Below are 14,554 nucleotides of genomic sequence, written 5' to 3'. Positions count from 1 at the left end.
CATGGCTTTTTTAAAAAAAAATATGCTTTTATTGATTTTAGAGAAAGAGGAAGGGAGAGATAGAAATATTAATGAGGAAAAAAAACACCAATCAGCTGTCTACTGCATGCCTCCTACTGGGGATTGAGCCTGAAATCCAGGCATGTGCCCTGACCGGGGATCTAACCAGTGACCTCTTGGTTCATAGGCCAACACTCACCCACTGAGCCACACTGGACGGGCTCTATGGCTTTTAAAAAAAAAAAAAACATTTAGTTTCTGTGACAGTGCTGGATAATCTAGCTAACAGAGTTATTTGCAGAAAAATGGAGCACAACAGAGTTGCTGTTTTTTTAATCCTCACCCGAGGATATGTTTTTATTGATTTTAGAGAGAGAAGAAAGGAGAGGAAGAAAAAATCAATTTGAGAAACACCGATCGGTTGCCCCCATATGCACCCTGACCACCACCCAGGTTTGTTCCTTGACTGGAAATTGAACCCACAAACTTTTGGTGATATGGGACAACGCTTCAACTGATTGAGCCACCCCGTCAGAGCTAGAGTTTCTCTTATACAAGAACTGTTTCCTCCCCAAACCATAGTTACTTGAATTATTCTATGATTATTTGTAAAAACTAAACTTCAGTGAGGCAAGAAAATAATTTTATCAACCCCATTTATGATGTTTAAGTATTACATATAAAAAATTGAAGTATTAGCCGAAACCGGTTTGGCTCAGTGGATAGAGCGTCGGCCTGTGGACTGAAAGGTCCCAGGTTCGATTCCGGTCAAGGGCATGTACCTTGGTTGTGGGCACATCCCCAGTAGGGGGTGTGCAGGAGGCAGCTGATGGATGTTTCTAACTCTCTATTCCTCTCCCTTCCTCTCTGTAAAAAATCAATAAAATATATTTTTTTAAATTGAAATATTAAAGAAAGTAATCAAAGAAGACATGGATGGTGGTAAGAGGTTTCGGCAGCCATGGCTTTCAATGTGCCTGCAGCTGAATCCGCCCCAGAGTCCTAAAGGCATCCAGGCCCTGCTGCTGTGGCTGCCCAGGGCCAGCAGGGTACTCAGGCACCCAAATTGGCCCAAAACTTGTGCCTGCAATCTGGCTATTGGGGACATGCTGAGGACCATGGCAGCTTCTGGCTCAGAGCTGGGGGGAAAGCTGAAGGCAACTATGGATGCCGGGAAACTGATGAGCGATGCAATGGTAGTGGAGCTCAGTGAGAAGAATTTGGACATCCCTCCACGCAAAAATGGCTTCCTTCTACATGTCTTCTCTCGGACTGGGAGGCAGGCAGAAATGCTTGATTGACCTCATGGAGCAGAGGAAAGAGAAGCTTGATTCTGTGATGGAATTCCATACCCCAGGCTCTCTTCTGACCCAGAGAATCATGGGAAGGCTCATTCACCCCTTGAGTAGATGTTCCTACCATGAGGGGTTCAACCCCCCAAAGGAGCCCATGAAAGATGACATCACTGATCAGATGATAATGAGAAGGTCTTGAAAATCCACCTGGAGGCAGTCCGCAGGCTGACGCTCTATCCACTGAGCAAAACCAGCTAGGGCATAAATGTATTTATATGTATTCTTCATTTTCCTGTGTTGTTCAATATTTGTGAGATACATATATGTTGTTGCATGTAGTGTAGTTCATTCATTTTCATTGCTGTATAGTATTTCACTGTATGACTACCACAGTTTATTTCTCCATTTCACTGATGATAGATATCTCGATTTTTCCAATTTGGGGCTTTTTTGAACATTGCCATTATGAACTTTTTTGTATATGGCAAGTGATCACAGAGATTTTTCTGGGATTAATTCTTAGAATTATTGGGTTGAAAGAAATGTATATCCTTAACTTCACTAGATAATGCCAAACTTTTCTAAAGAGGTTGATATAACTTATAGTCCTAGCAATAGCATATCGGAGTTCTTGTTCCTACACAGCTTGACAAACCTGATATTTATAGGGCTTTGCATATTTTGCCAATTTGGTAGGAATGAAATCTGATTGATTTCCATATGCATTTCCCTGATTACTAATGTGTCCTTTTAAATATTAACTATTTTGGACTTCTGGATTTGTGGGTCCTCTTCAAGCCTTATCAATTATTTATCTACTTCTCCGTGTAGTTCTACAAAATTTTATTGTATATATTTTGTGATTTTGTTACTAGCTTCATACAAGCTTGAAATTGTTACATCTTACCTAGCAAGTGTTTTTTTTTATCTAATGATGCTCTTTGACTTAATGTAATATAACTACATGAGCTTTTTGTCTTGAAATAGACAAACTGTAAATGTTGATGAATGAATGACTTGCCTTTTGTACAGGCAGAAACTGCAGGACACTTGTAGCCTATTCAGGTGAACTGTTATTTATGTTGTCTTACTATCCCATGATTTGAATAAATCATTTTTAATTTAAAAGAAAATCCACCTGGAGGTTACCACACTCAGACTCCCCTGCTGGTGGAGTTCTACAGGAAATGGTAATTCACGCTGCCATTGCTGCATCCCAGACCCCTGATGTCGTGTTTGCGAGCATCCTAGCAGCCTCCTTCAAAACCAAATCCTAGTAACAGAAGGCCAGGTGAGACTGCACCACTGCTTCTCACCTGGAGGCATGATTCCTGTACTCAGGTGCGGGGCAGAGGGGAGGGGTGGTCAGGGAAGGATGAAGAGTGAAGAGTGGTGAGGGGCTCAATACAAATATTAGAAGAGCAGCAGTGTTGGAGTGAGGCGATTTCTTTTACGTATAGGAATCTTTAAAAGTATGAGTAATTATTTTTAAAAAACTAATTGGAGGGTATAAGTAGAAATAGGGAGGTGCAGTACTATTTCTAAGAAATCAAGTTTTCCTTTACTCTGGATTGGTGACAATGTTTTTTAAAGCCAGTGCCCTAAGTCCTCAGTTTTTATCTCAAAACGTCATGGTGCCAGCCAAGGAATGTAGGAAACCAGCCTGCTGTCCTGTCTGTCCTATAGTTTGGGACATGGAGGGTTTGACTACGGACCCTGGTTTCCCACACCATGAGATGGAAAAAGCATCTCCACAAACCCATTTTACAGGAGTCATAGGGAGGGTGGGGCAGGCTGGTCTCACTCCCTTCCTGACTTACCACACTGATTTACCAGTCCACCTGCTCTCATGGGTAAGTGCTCAGCAACCACTCAAAGTGTGCCCCCATCCTGCACTCCTGACTTCTTTCATCTATGATGTGTGAAGAGATCCTTTAAATAAATGAGCAAGTGACCTAAGCAACATCATCCAAAGACTGTCCTTCCTGTACTCAAATCCTGTGACTGGGATCTCTCACCAGCAGTGTAATGTATTTTCAATTAGGTGCCTTTAACAGACCAAATGCTACCTTGTTTGGCCCGTAAATCAATAAAGTATATATAAGTGTGTGTGTGTGTGTGTGTGAGAGAGAGAGAGAGGGGGGGGGGGGATATGAAGGCTGATCACAGTCTTTTCACAGGTACATATACCAAAGAAGCCATTAAAAATGACATTAAATAGGTGATTTGAGAGCTCCAAAACTTTATTTGACAGAATGATCCCTTCTCTGCGCCTGCAGGCCATCGTAACAATGGGAATGCGATTTACTAGTTGCTACTCAAGGTTTCTCCCGTGGGCTCAAAGCACAGGTGTGTGGGAAACCTCCCGAAGATCCTTCCTTAGTAAGCAGGTGTCCTTCTCTCATGTTAGGCCACCGCATGGAGACAACTGTCACTGACAGCTTCCGTCACAGCATGCTTCATTCGGTACAAAACATGGCAATGAAAATACCAACAACTTGATCAATTTTTCCAGCAGCCTCCGCTCAGCCAGCAGGGTGAGGAAGCTGGAGTGCTGTGATAACACATCAGGCTGCCAGCAATGTCGACCCAGAAACCCAGTCACCGCTTTCGGGCAAAGATTAAAAATCATGATGAAAAAGCTACATCAGCTCTACCCACTTAGCCAAAAAATAAAAAGGTGAATAAATACATAAATCACCACCACACATAAAAGGTGGACTTGATGATGTCAGGGGTAATGTAACAATTCATGTATTATAATACAATTTGCTTTATTTGCTATGACTAAAAGGCCTGGGTAGAATGCCCATGTTTTAACAATCAGATTCCTTCCAAGAAAAGGCAAAAAAAAAACAAAAACAAAAAACTACAACAAAAGCAATGTCTGAACCTGTGAGGGATCCCCAAGTGCACACCTATTGCTCAGACCTTGCTTGGGTTTTCTCCCAAAGCAAACTCACCCCCTCCCCTGCAAAGAGGCAAAGCTGCAAGCTACACAATGGATGCCAAGAACAGGAGAAAATACACCTTCTGATCCCCAAAATTTTGAGGAAGAAGCTATCTGAGTAGCAAAGGGGTCACATAAATGTTCCGTGAGGCCCTACAATTGTAGCATAGGCCTCCCCTGGTACTAGGACAGGGGTATAAGCCAAAGGGTAGGTGACATCCTCACTTATGTACCATGTAAGGAATCCGTGCTCTCCACCAACTGCCCAATCACATAACCTTGTGCGGCTGTAACCTGCATGAGGGTTCTGACTCAGTCCTTAACAATGGCATTTAAAAATCTATTCATTCCACTCATTTCCTATGAGGAAGAATGTGCGAGAGAGGCTCGAGGAATTGGAAGGGTTCAGCTCAGGGATTCTGGAGCCACAGTGCCTGGGTGCACCATTTACTAAGCTAGATGGCCTCAGGCAAGTTACTTTACTTCTTTGTGCCTCAATTTTCTTATCAAGAAACTATGCAGGTAAAAGGTATTGAGTTACAAGGAATTAAATTAGTTAATACTTATAAAGTGTCCAGAATAGTGCTTGGCGTATATCATGCTCTGTTTATTAATTTAAAAAGATAAAAATGTTTACACAAATAGGAAGAGCCTCTGACCCCATCCAGCCCTCTCACCAGAGCTGTAGTTAAGAGTTCTACCCTCCCTTCTGCCCAAGACCATTTGCCTGAATTGCTAATAAGAGTCTCAGCACTTGTCATGGATGCAGATGTTCACCATTCTCACCTTCTCATTGCAATAACCCCCATTCTGGTCCCCTTCATCCTCAATACAACTGCTCTAAAGGCATCTCCCCATCTGGTACTGCTAACTTTTCATTCAAGCCAGCAACCAGATCTCCAAGATCCAAACAGGTTTTCAGTTAACACGTTTACCTAGCTTTAGAGACTAATACAGGATGGGAAATACATCAGGGACAGGAGCTCCATCTCCATGGGAGACACAGCAGCCACCAAGTACATAGCTTCTTCTGCCCCCTCACCCACACAGGTGATGTATGACTGCTATGGTGACAGCCAAGATGTTTGTAGGTCTTGCTGATAACAGAGAAACCACAGTCCCTTTGGTCATCAATCTTTTATACCACCCTCACGCAGGCCAATGGGCCACACGCCAATTCACAGCTCCCAAGCTAGGTGCAGCTCCATACAACCACCAAAGCAGACACTACATCCTCCAATGATCTTTAAGGCTTTCAAGGACACAGAGTAGGGGAGACAAAGGTCATTTTCAGGCAGGCCTAAATCAACCCGAGATTTTACTCACAAATGCCAACCCATTTTTTTTAATAGAATGGAGCCTCAAAGCTCCAAAAGGGCAATTGAAGCCCACACTCCGTTCCCTGAATGTTTCCTGTATTATGTCTACAATTGATCCCAAAAGCCCTAACCTAAGCCACACAGCCTGACCTGGCTTTTGGTGCACACTGTACACAGCTGTGCTCCACTCAGTGTCAACTCATTGGGGGCAGAAACCTTTCCTTTATTTCCTCTTCCCATCACCTGACATCCCAGCATAGTCTCTTGAACACTAAGAGATCAGTAAAACATTAACTAACAAAGCTGGGTCACAGTTAATCTGCTAAAGTGAATAAAAGTTATGTAATTTTCAAAGTCTCAGTGTCTGGATGACAGTGAGGATATACTTGAAATGTTAAAGACCACAAGCCTCATCCAAACCAGAAGAGGGGGGGAAAAGCCCCAGAGGGATCATAAAGCTAATCTACTACCAACTCCCTCCACAGAGTGTTCCCATAGAGGTCCTTGTGAGTAGGGTCTGTGTCCCAGTACAATAAATAATCACAAATGCTTAGGTATTCAACATATGACTAATTTTGTGAAAATCATAATCGGGCTAACTAGAGCCTCTTTATGGAAATATTGAAATAGAAATTAATAGACAATACCAAAGTAAGTACAAGGAACCAATCTATAAATTAGGAATGTCCCAAAGTTTGACTTAGGCAAACAACAGATTCGGTCTTCAGAAGTAACTGAATGTCTCCTGCAGTGCCATTTTTGGTATTACTTAACTGGTAGTGAGCAATGACCATGTGACGGCATAGCTTGTCATCACATGTGACCAGCATAATAACATGAGTAACATAAAGCACACCATTTGTACTAAGTCAATTCACAACTTGGAGTGCAGATCGTCTTATGTGTTTTACATGCAGAAATTATATCAGTCTCCTGAGTAATATACAGTGGAACCTTGGTTCTCAAACTTAATTCATTCTGGAAGGCTGTTCAAGAAGTGCTTTGTTCTAAAACCAAATCATTTTTCCCATTAGACATAATGTAAATTGAATTAATTCACTCCAGATCCCCAAATGATTCCCTGTTTTAACTTTTCTTATATACAGTACTGGAGGCCCAATGCACAAAATTCGTGCAAGGGGCTTGGCTCCTGTCACCAGTGCGGCTGCCTCTGCCTTGGCCCCTGCTGCTGTGGCTTCATCCAGAAGGTCATCTGGAAGGTCATACAGTCTAATTAGCATATTACGCTTTTATTATAGATATGTCTAATGTACTATTTAATCTATAAACAAACACTTATTTTCTTACATTTATCAAATGACCCCCTACTAGCCTTAAAAGAATCACTTTCAGCACTTGTGCTAGGGGTGTCTTTCAGCATGCAACATCTTTGCTTTTTCACACGTCATTGCCTCCAAAATGCTGTCACCGGCTAACTGATTTTCCTTTATCCAAATCAACAACAGGTTTTCTACCTCTTCGATTGCCTGTGATCATTGCTTCTTTCACACCCTTAGCAGCATTAGCACTCTTGATAGCCTCTTCATGTTTTAAAATTGTGCTAATCATTTCACCAGGAACAAAAGCAAAACACACACACACACACACACACACACAAAAAAAATTCACAGCACAATTTCCTGAGATGTTAACAAGAAGTGTAGTGGTAAACTGACTCAACTGGTAAATTATCTCTTTTGTGGCCTGAGAGACTTTTTTAAAATATATATTTTATTGATTTCAGAGAGGAAGGGTGAGGGAGAGAGAGATAGAAACATCCATGATGAGAGAGCACCATTGACTGGTTGCCTCCTGCACGCCCCACACTGGGGACAGAGCCCACAACCCAGGCATATGCCCCGACTGGGAACTGAACCGGTGACCTCTTGGTTCCTGGGTCGACACACAACCACTGAGCCACACCCAGCTCGGCCTGAGAGACTTTTTTCTAGTTACATCAGCATGAAAGGGTTATCAGGTCAAGAACTGAAGTTTGTTCAACAACCTAGACATTTTTTTCCGTGAACCATTTGGTCGAGAACCAAATTTTCGAGATGGGAGACGTTCGAGAACCAAGGTTTGACTGTATTAATCTTTATTATTGTAAGAATAAAATACTGACTAATGACTGTAAGCTCTGTTAATTTTATATACAAAACAGTTAACTTAGGAAGAATGTATGAAGACGGACAAAAAAGGAAAAACCATGAAGGAAAAAACTGATAAATTAGACTTTATCAAAATCTAAACGTTCTATCCTTCAAAAGACACTATTAAGGAAATGAAAAGACAAGCCACAGATAGGGAGAAAATATTTGAAACCACTTATCTGATAAAGAATTTGTACCCAGAAAACATAAAAAATACAGCTCAAGAAGAAGACATGGGCCAAAAATATGAATAGAGGGACAAAGAAGGTATATGGATGGCAAATAAACATAAGAAAAGATGCCCTGCCCTAACCACTTGCTCAGTGGTTAAAGAGTCAGCCCATGGACTGAAGGGTCACAGGTTAGATTCTGGTCAAGGGCATGTACCTCAGTTGCAGGTTCGATCCTGGCCCTAGTCGGGGCAGGTGTAGGATGCAACCAATCGATGTGTCTCTCTCACATTGATGTTTCTCTCTTTGTCTATCCCCCTCCCTTCCATTCTCTGTCTAAAAACCAATGGGAAAAATATCCTCCAGTGAGGATTAACAAAACAGAAAAATTAAGGAAAAGACACTCCACATCATTAGTCATTAGGAAAATGCAAATTAAAACAAGATGCTATTTAACACTGGAATGTCTCAAATTAAAAATTCCTAAATAACAAATGTTGGTAAAGAAGTGGAACAATTGGAAATCTCACAAACTACTGCTGAGAATGCAGAATGTTCAGTCCTTTTGAAAAAGGTTGCCAGGTTTTTATAAAGTTAAACATACACTTACCATGCAACCCAGAAATCTCACTCTTGATATTTATCCAACAGAAATGAAAACACATGCCCACACAAAGACATGTAGGCAAATGTTCACAGCAGCTTTATTTATAATATCCCAAACTGAAAACAACTCAAATGTTCAAAGAATGGTGAATGTGTAAGTAGTAAACTGTGATACATTCATACAATAGAATACTGCTCAGTAATAAGATGGAACTAACTATTGATACACGCAACATTGATGAATCTCAAAAGTAATACACTGAGAGAAACTAGGCACAAAAGGCTACCTAATATATGAATTAATTAACATGAAATTCTAGAAAAGGCAAAAGTGTAGGGACAGAAAATAGATTAGTACTTGCCAGGTAGGATGAGGGCATGGTCTGCAAAGGTGCATGAGGAATTTGGAGTGGGGGGGACAGAAATGTTGTATATCTTGATTTTGGTGGTGGTCACACAAGTGTATACATATGTATACTTAAAAGAAATGTATTTTATTGTGTGCAAATTATACCCCAATAACCTGGCTTTTAAAAACGAATATACTAAGAAATAAAAAGGTAAACAGACCGTGAATATTTATTGAGTGAATTAAAGAATGAAGAGTACCATCACTAATTTAATAAAAAAACAATATATCTGGTTAAGTCAATATCTAAAATTTTAAGTAACAATACAAAATGAATAATGGATATTAGATTATAACATAATTCTAATCTTTGTAGAATTGTTTGGTTCCTTAAGATTCGTAGCATTACAAAACAATCTCTTAGAGTAGCATTTAATTTCTAATTATTTCTTTGGTATCACACACATATGACCTAAAGAACTCCCATGCAATCTAGCAGCTAGCAGTGCTGAGAAATTACACTTTGCAATGTCAAAATTTTAAAATATGACTTCTAACATTTTTAATAAAATTGCAATCATTATCTATTCCTTAAAAAAAATTCAGACTTATTTAACTCAGAGGTTCATTCTAAGTTAGTGATATTTTGGTTTAGTCTTGGCCAAATATTGATTTTTAACACTTACCATTCAACAACTAGTCAAAATAGTTATTCAGTGTATCCCTAATACATGTGACCAATCTGTTAACTTTCAAGTTCTGGTTCATGATTAGCCAGTCTCCACTAAACTAATACACTCTGGGTTCAGCCTTCTCTGCCTTCAAGCATTTATGATAAATCCAACATTCACACTAGAAACCCTAATCCATTTTCATACTTTGACTTTTTTACATTAATTTTCAAGACACTTCATTATAAGGCAAAAATATAATAAAAAGCATTTGACAATTTCTGGGAACTATCCTCAGCTATTAAATTGAGCATAAAGAAAATGAAAAATAATGTGGCTAAGCCCATTTAAAAGAAAAGAAATCTAGAACAACAATACAGTTTAACTATATAATGGACAAAAATACATCATTTATAATGGTAACAAGAATATAAAATATTAAGAATAAGGTTAAGAAGAAATGTGCTAAACTTAAGAGGAAAATTCAAAAACACTTCTGAAGAACACCAAGTCTTGAAAATTGTCAAGGTCCTTGTAGTAGGGAAGAATCAATGTAGTAAAAATGATTCTTCCCACACTGATTCATAAATTTGATGCTATCCCAATAAGAATACAAATAGGTGTTTGGACAGGAACTAGACAAGTTGATTTTTGAGACATATACAAAACTAAGCAGACAAGAAGAACCATGAAAACTCGGGGTGGGGGGGGGATGGTCAATGAGGGGGCATTAGCTCTACCAGAATTTAAAATATTCTAAGTGCTTCAAGCATCGGTACTAATTAATAAAGGTATATAATATTAATATTGGTGGCATTAATTTATGAAGAGAGACATACCAATAGAAAGTCCAGAAATACATATAGGCATTTAGTATATGGGAGAAGTGGTATTGGGACAACTAGGTTAGACATGTGGGAAACACCTTTCTATAGGTGAAGTCTATACATCTTAAAAGAAAAAATTGAAAACTCCAACTACTTGATAGCAACAACAATGTGGTGATGGCCAGAGGGAGGGGGGCAAGGTCTAGGTGGAGGAGGACAAAAGAGGGGAAAATGGGGGACATCTGTAATAGTGTCAGCAATAAAAATTAAGTGAAAAAATCTACTATCTTGTTAGCTGATATTTAATTGTTTCATTTGTTCTTTGTTTCTTTTTCCTCTTTTTATTCTTTCTCAAGGTTTTATTGAGCATTATTATTATTTCACTCATCACTTCTATTTTCACTTGATGCTTGTTAGCTTGGTAGTGGGAAAGTGGGAGATGGGAGCATTCCCTTGTGTTCCAATTAATCCTCAATATTAGGTAGGCACTGTGACCCTTGGTCCTGTGACTGTGGTCTTCATAAGCATTCCTGATCCTTCTCCAAACATAATTCTGGTCCTAGCAGGTATTCATTTCCTGTCCCAAAAGTAGAGTGTCTTTGTTTTCCTGTTCGCCTTCCACGGCTGCAATGGTTTTCCAGCAGTGCCCTCAGTTTCTGTTATCCTTCTTGAAGATCAAGACTTTTGTTCCTTAGGGAGATGGGGAGAGATTTCTAGGAAAATGTTGGCAGTGGTTGTTGTTTGCCTATGCCAGCTAGCACATGGGAGAAACTTTCTTAGGAATTTTTTTTTCATCTTCCCTGTGAGCATCTGGTGGGGTCCTGGAGGAAAAAAAAAATCTACAAGGGAGTGAGAACCTCCTATACTCAAAGCCCCAATCTTTAGCAATTCATTAAAAATCTCTAGTTTAATCTTACTGGCTTATATGACATTCAGCAGTGTCTGTCCCAGGTAAGCACATGTTCAGGTTTGTTTCTCCCTGCAGCGGCACCTGTATCTCTCCTGATTTGGGGCTAGCTGTTTGCCCGAAAATCTCAGTTTTCTGCTGGTTTCAAGAAAATTCATTAATTTGCAATTTGTCTATCTTTTTTCTTATTGTAAGGATGCGAGCTCCACAGTCAATGTCCCTGAGCTAAAACCAGAAGGCTGTTTATTAGTTTTTCAGGTGTACTGAGCAATGAGTGAAGAAAACAAGATGAAGTCAGTATAGCTGACTTAAAATGGAGTCTGTGTAGTCAAGCTGACAAAACGTATTCAGATCAAATGAGCTAATGAATGAGGAATAGATTTTATTTTCCTTTAGCCTGAAGACTTAAGCTTTTGAAACTTTCAGTTGTGCATCAATGCCTGGAGATGATTAGATAGATAGATAGATAGATAGATAGATAGATAGATAGATTGATAGATAGAGATAGATAGATAGATAGATAGATAGATAGATAGATAGATAGATAGATATAGATGATAGATATCACATAACCCTCTGAAGAACTTAGGAAATAATGTTCATGTGTCCAGACCACCTACATCCATTATCTAGGCCAGTGGTCGGCAAACTCGTTAGTCAACGGAGCCAAATATCAACAGTACAATGATTGAAATTTCTTTTGAGAGCCGAAAACCGACTTCTGCACATGGGCCACGAAGTTTCAATCGCACTGTATGTGTGTACCCGCATGTGGTATTTTGTGGAAGAGCCACACTCAAGGGGCCAAAGAGCCGCATGGGGCTCGCGAGCCGCGGTTTGCCGACCACTGATCTAGACCACCAGACACCTGGAAGATTACCATCTCATACCAATCCATAGGCTAAGAATGCAAAACTGATTTTTCTCAAGATTGAGCTTCTTACTATAAGAACACTCAGCTCTTCTTTCTTATTTTTAAACACTCTGGGTATTGCCTAGTTGTGTTGTTGATTTGTAAATCCTAAGACCCTTTAATAAATCTCTATCATTTATTCCTCCACAGAGCCTACTGATTCATTTACACTCCATCAACAGTACTTATGTATTATATGCAGTTTTTTTCCACAAAGAGGGGATATTTGAAATATTGAAAGACTGTGTCAATCAAATCACAATTTAGTGTAACAATTTGCTGAATATTTTTTTAGAAAAACAGAAAAATTGGAAAGTTCTATGATCTAATCAAGGTTTCTGATCAGTTTGAAATAACTGATATTCTTACCTTACTTGCTATAATTCCAAATAAAAGAAAGAACTTGTTTTCATTAACTTTTTGTTCTTGTAACACATAAATGCTTGATGTCCATTTGGCCTTCTGAGTAGAAGAAACTGCTCAAACCTGCGTCATATCTTTGATCTTATATCATTGGACCAACCAGGTCCTCCATACAAGTGAGGGAAACTGAGAACACAGCAGGTGCTTAACTGACCTACTTCCATGGAGATGTCCTCTTTTATAGATGCCTAACTCTAATTAGGAATTTTCCAAACATGAACTGAATTGAAGAAACGCTGCTATAAAACTAAGTAACATGCATTCAGAGAGATCAATATCCTCTACAGGCATAGTTCCCTGGCTGAACTCATCAAAAAAATGGCTTAGAGATGTTAGGGTATCACTGTTAAAGTGGTCCTGTAAAAAAATACATTGTTTACAGAAAATTTTAATAGTTTGCTGGTAAAATGATTATTGTATACATTACATTATGTTAGTTACAGTATAAAAGAGTCCTTCCTTCTCTCCTCATATCTACCACTATTTCCTCTCCTTAGATAATATATAATAATTCAATAAAACAGCATTGATAGATGAGCTTACAAAATAGTTGATGTGGCTGCTTTTTTTTTAATCCTCACCCAAGGACATTTTGATTTTTAGAGAGAGGGAAAGACAGAGAGAAATATCGATGTGAGAGAAACACACCGATTGGTTGCCTCCTGCACAAGCCCTGACCAGGGCACGGGCTGGGAAGAAGCCTGCAACCAAGGTATGTGCCCTTGACTGGAATTGAACCCGGGACGCTTTGGTCCACAGGCCAAAACTCTATCCACTGAGCCAAACCAGCTAGAGCTTGATGTGGGGGCTTTTAATGTATAAAATTAACATTTCAAATATGAACAACTGTTTATCATAATTACCTCCTTCCATCTTTTAGGCATACATTACCACAGCAAATCTAGCTTGTGCCCCAACACCTAGCTTCCTTTCTCCCAGAGTCTGCTGATAGAGATATTGGTTCTTTTGACTCTGACCACACAGTTTTTCTTCTCACTTCTGGACCATATCTAGGTATTAAATACACTGCATACCAGTTTGAGGAAGGGTACTCATTCCAGTCCTAAGCTAATGTGCCCTCTGATTCATTTTCTGCCCTTTCTTACTCTGCTACATGTTTAGGGGATGGAGAAGTGAGAGGAGAAGGTGACCCCTGTAGACTATATTTCCAGGTCTCCTTCCAAGTGACTTCCAGTTAGATACATCCAATGAGTGGCACAAGTGAGAGACTAGAGGGTGAGATGAAAGAAGAAGCCAGGGTAGCTCTACTTCTCAGCTGTGTGTACACACACTTGTGCTCTCTCCCTTTTTCCCTTTCTCCTTCTGTCCCTCTCTTCCTTCTCTCCGGCAATGGCTATGTGGTCTCCATCGCTGAAGCTCCCACCAGATAGCCCTGATCCAGCTCCAATGTCTCACTAGGCAGCTCCTCCACCCCCACCCCCACCCCAGTGGTTCCAGTTCCTGCCCAGCAACCTCATTCCTGGGCTCTGATAATACCATCTTCTCCCTATGTCAGCCCTAGTGGTGGCAGTGGCTTCCTGCTGTTGCTTATCACTAAGTTGCTTCAATGCACCCAGTTTGGCTTCTCAGCTCTTCCAACGCTTTGGTTCACAGTTGCCTCCTACTGAACTACTTGCCTCTTTTTTTCCTGAGTGGACTGGGGGGACTTCATCTGTCATATCAGAGTTCCACCCTTTCCCACATTTCCCCACAATAGATAAAAATCACTACAGTATTACCATCTTGTCTGTGTCTCTCTTCAGTGCCATAAACACTCTGCACAACACTGCCATTGAAAATAGACAATTCTCTCATTCATACCACTGAAGAGAATCACTCTGGCTCATTCATAGCCTACTCTGTTAATGAATGCAATTGTTTCTTTCCAGAAAGAAACAGACAAAGGCCCAGCAGGTAATAATATCAGTTATTTCAAACTGATCAGTGGTTCAGCATTGACCCATGAACCAGGAG

At 40.0% G+C, this 14,554-nt stretch overlaps 1 protein-coding gene and 1 pseudogene across 2 annotated transcripts in view; one reads left to right on the top strand and one right to left on the bottom strand.

Moving 5' to 3' along the window:
- The window catches only part of SLC9A7 (solute carrier family 9 member A7), a 118,112-nt gene that overhangs the window by 90,649 nt on the left and 12,909 nt on the right, over positions 1 to 14,554 (bottom strand). The gene's annotated exons all lie outside the window — the stretch shown is intronic.
- LOC307095616 (adenylate kinase 2, mitochondrial-like) lies at positions 962 to 2,679 on the top strand (annotated as a pseudogene). The gene is made up of 2 exons: positions 962 to 1,511; positions 2,442 to 2,679. The product of its transcript is annotated as an adenylate kinase 2, mitochondrial-like (transcript).

Source organism: Cnephaeus nilssonii, assembly GCF_951640355.1.
Source record: "Cnephaeus nilssonii genome assembly, chromosome: X".
Classification (NCBI taxonomy): Eukaryota; Metazoa; Chordata; class Mammalia; order Chiroptera; family Vespertilionidae; genus Cnephaeus; species Cnephaeus nilssonii.
Note: the sequence above shows the minus strand (reverse complement) of the source record. Positions and strands in the feature narration are given on the sequence as shown.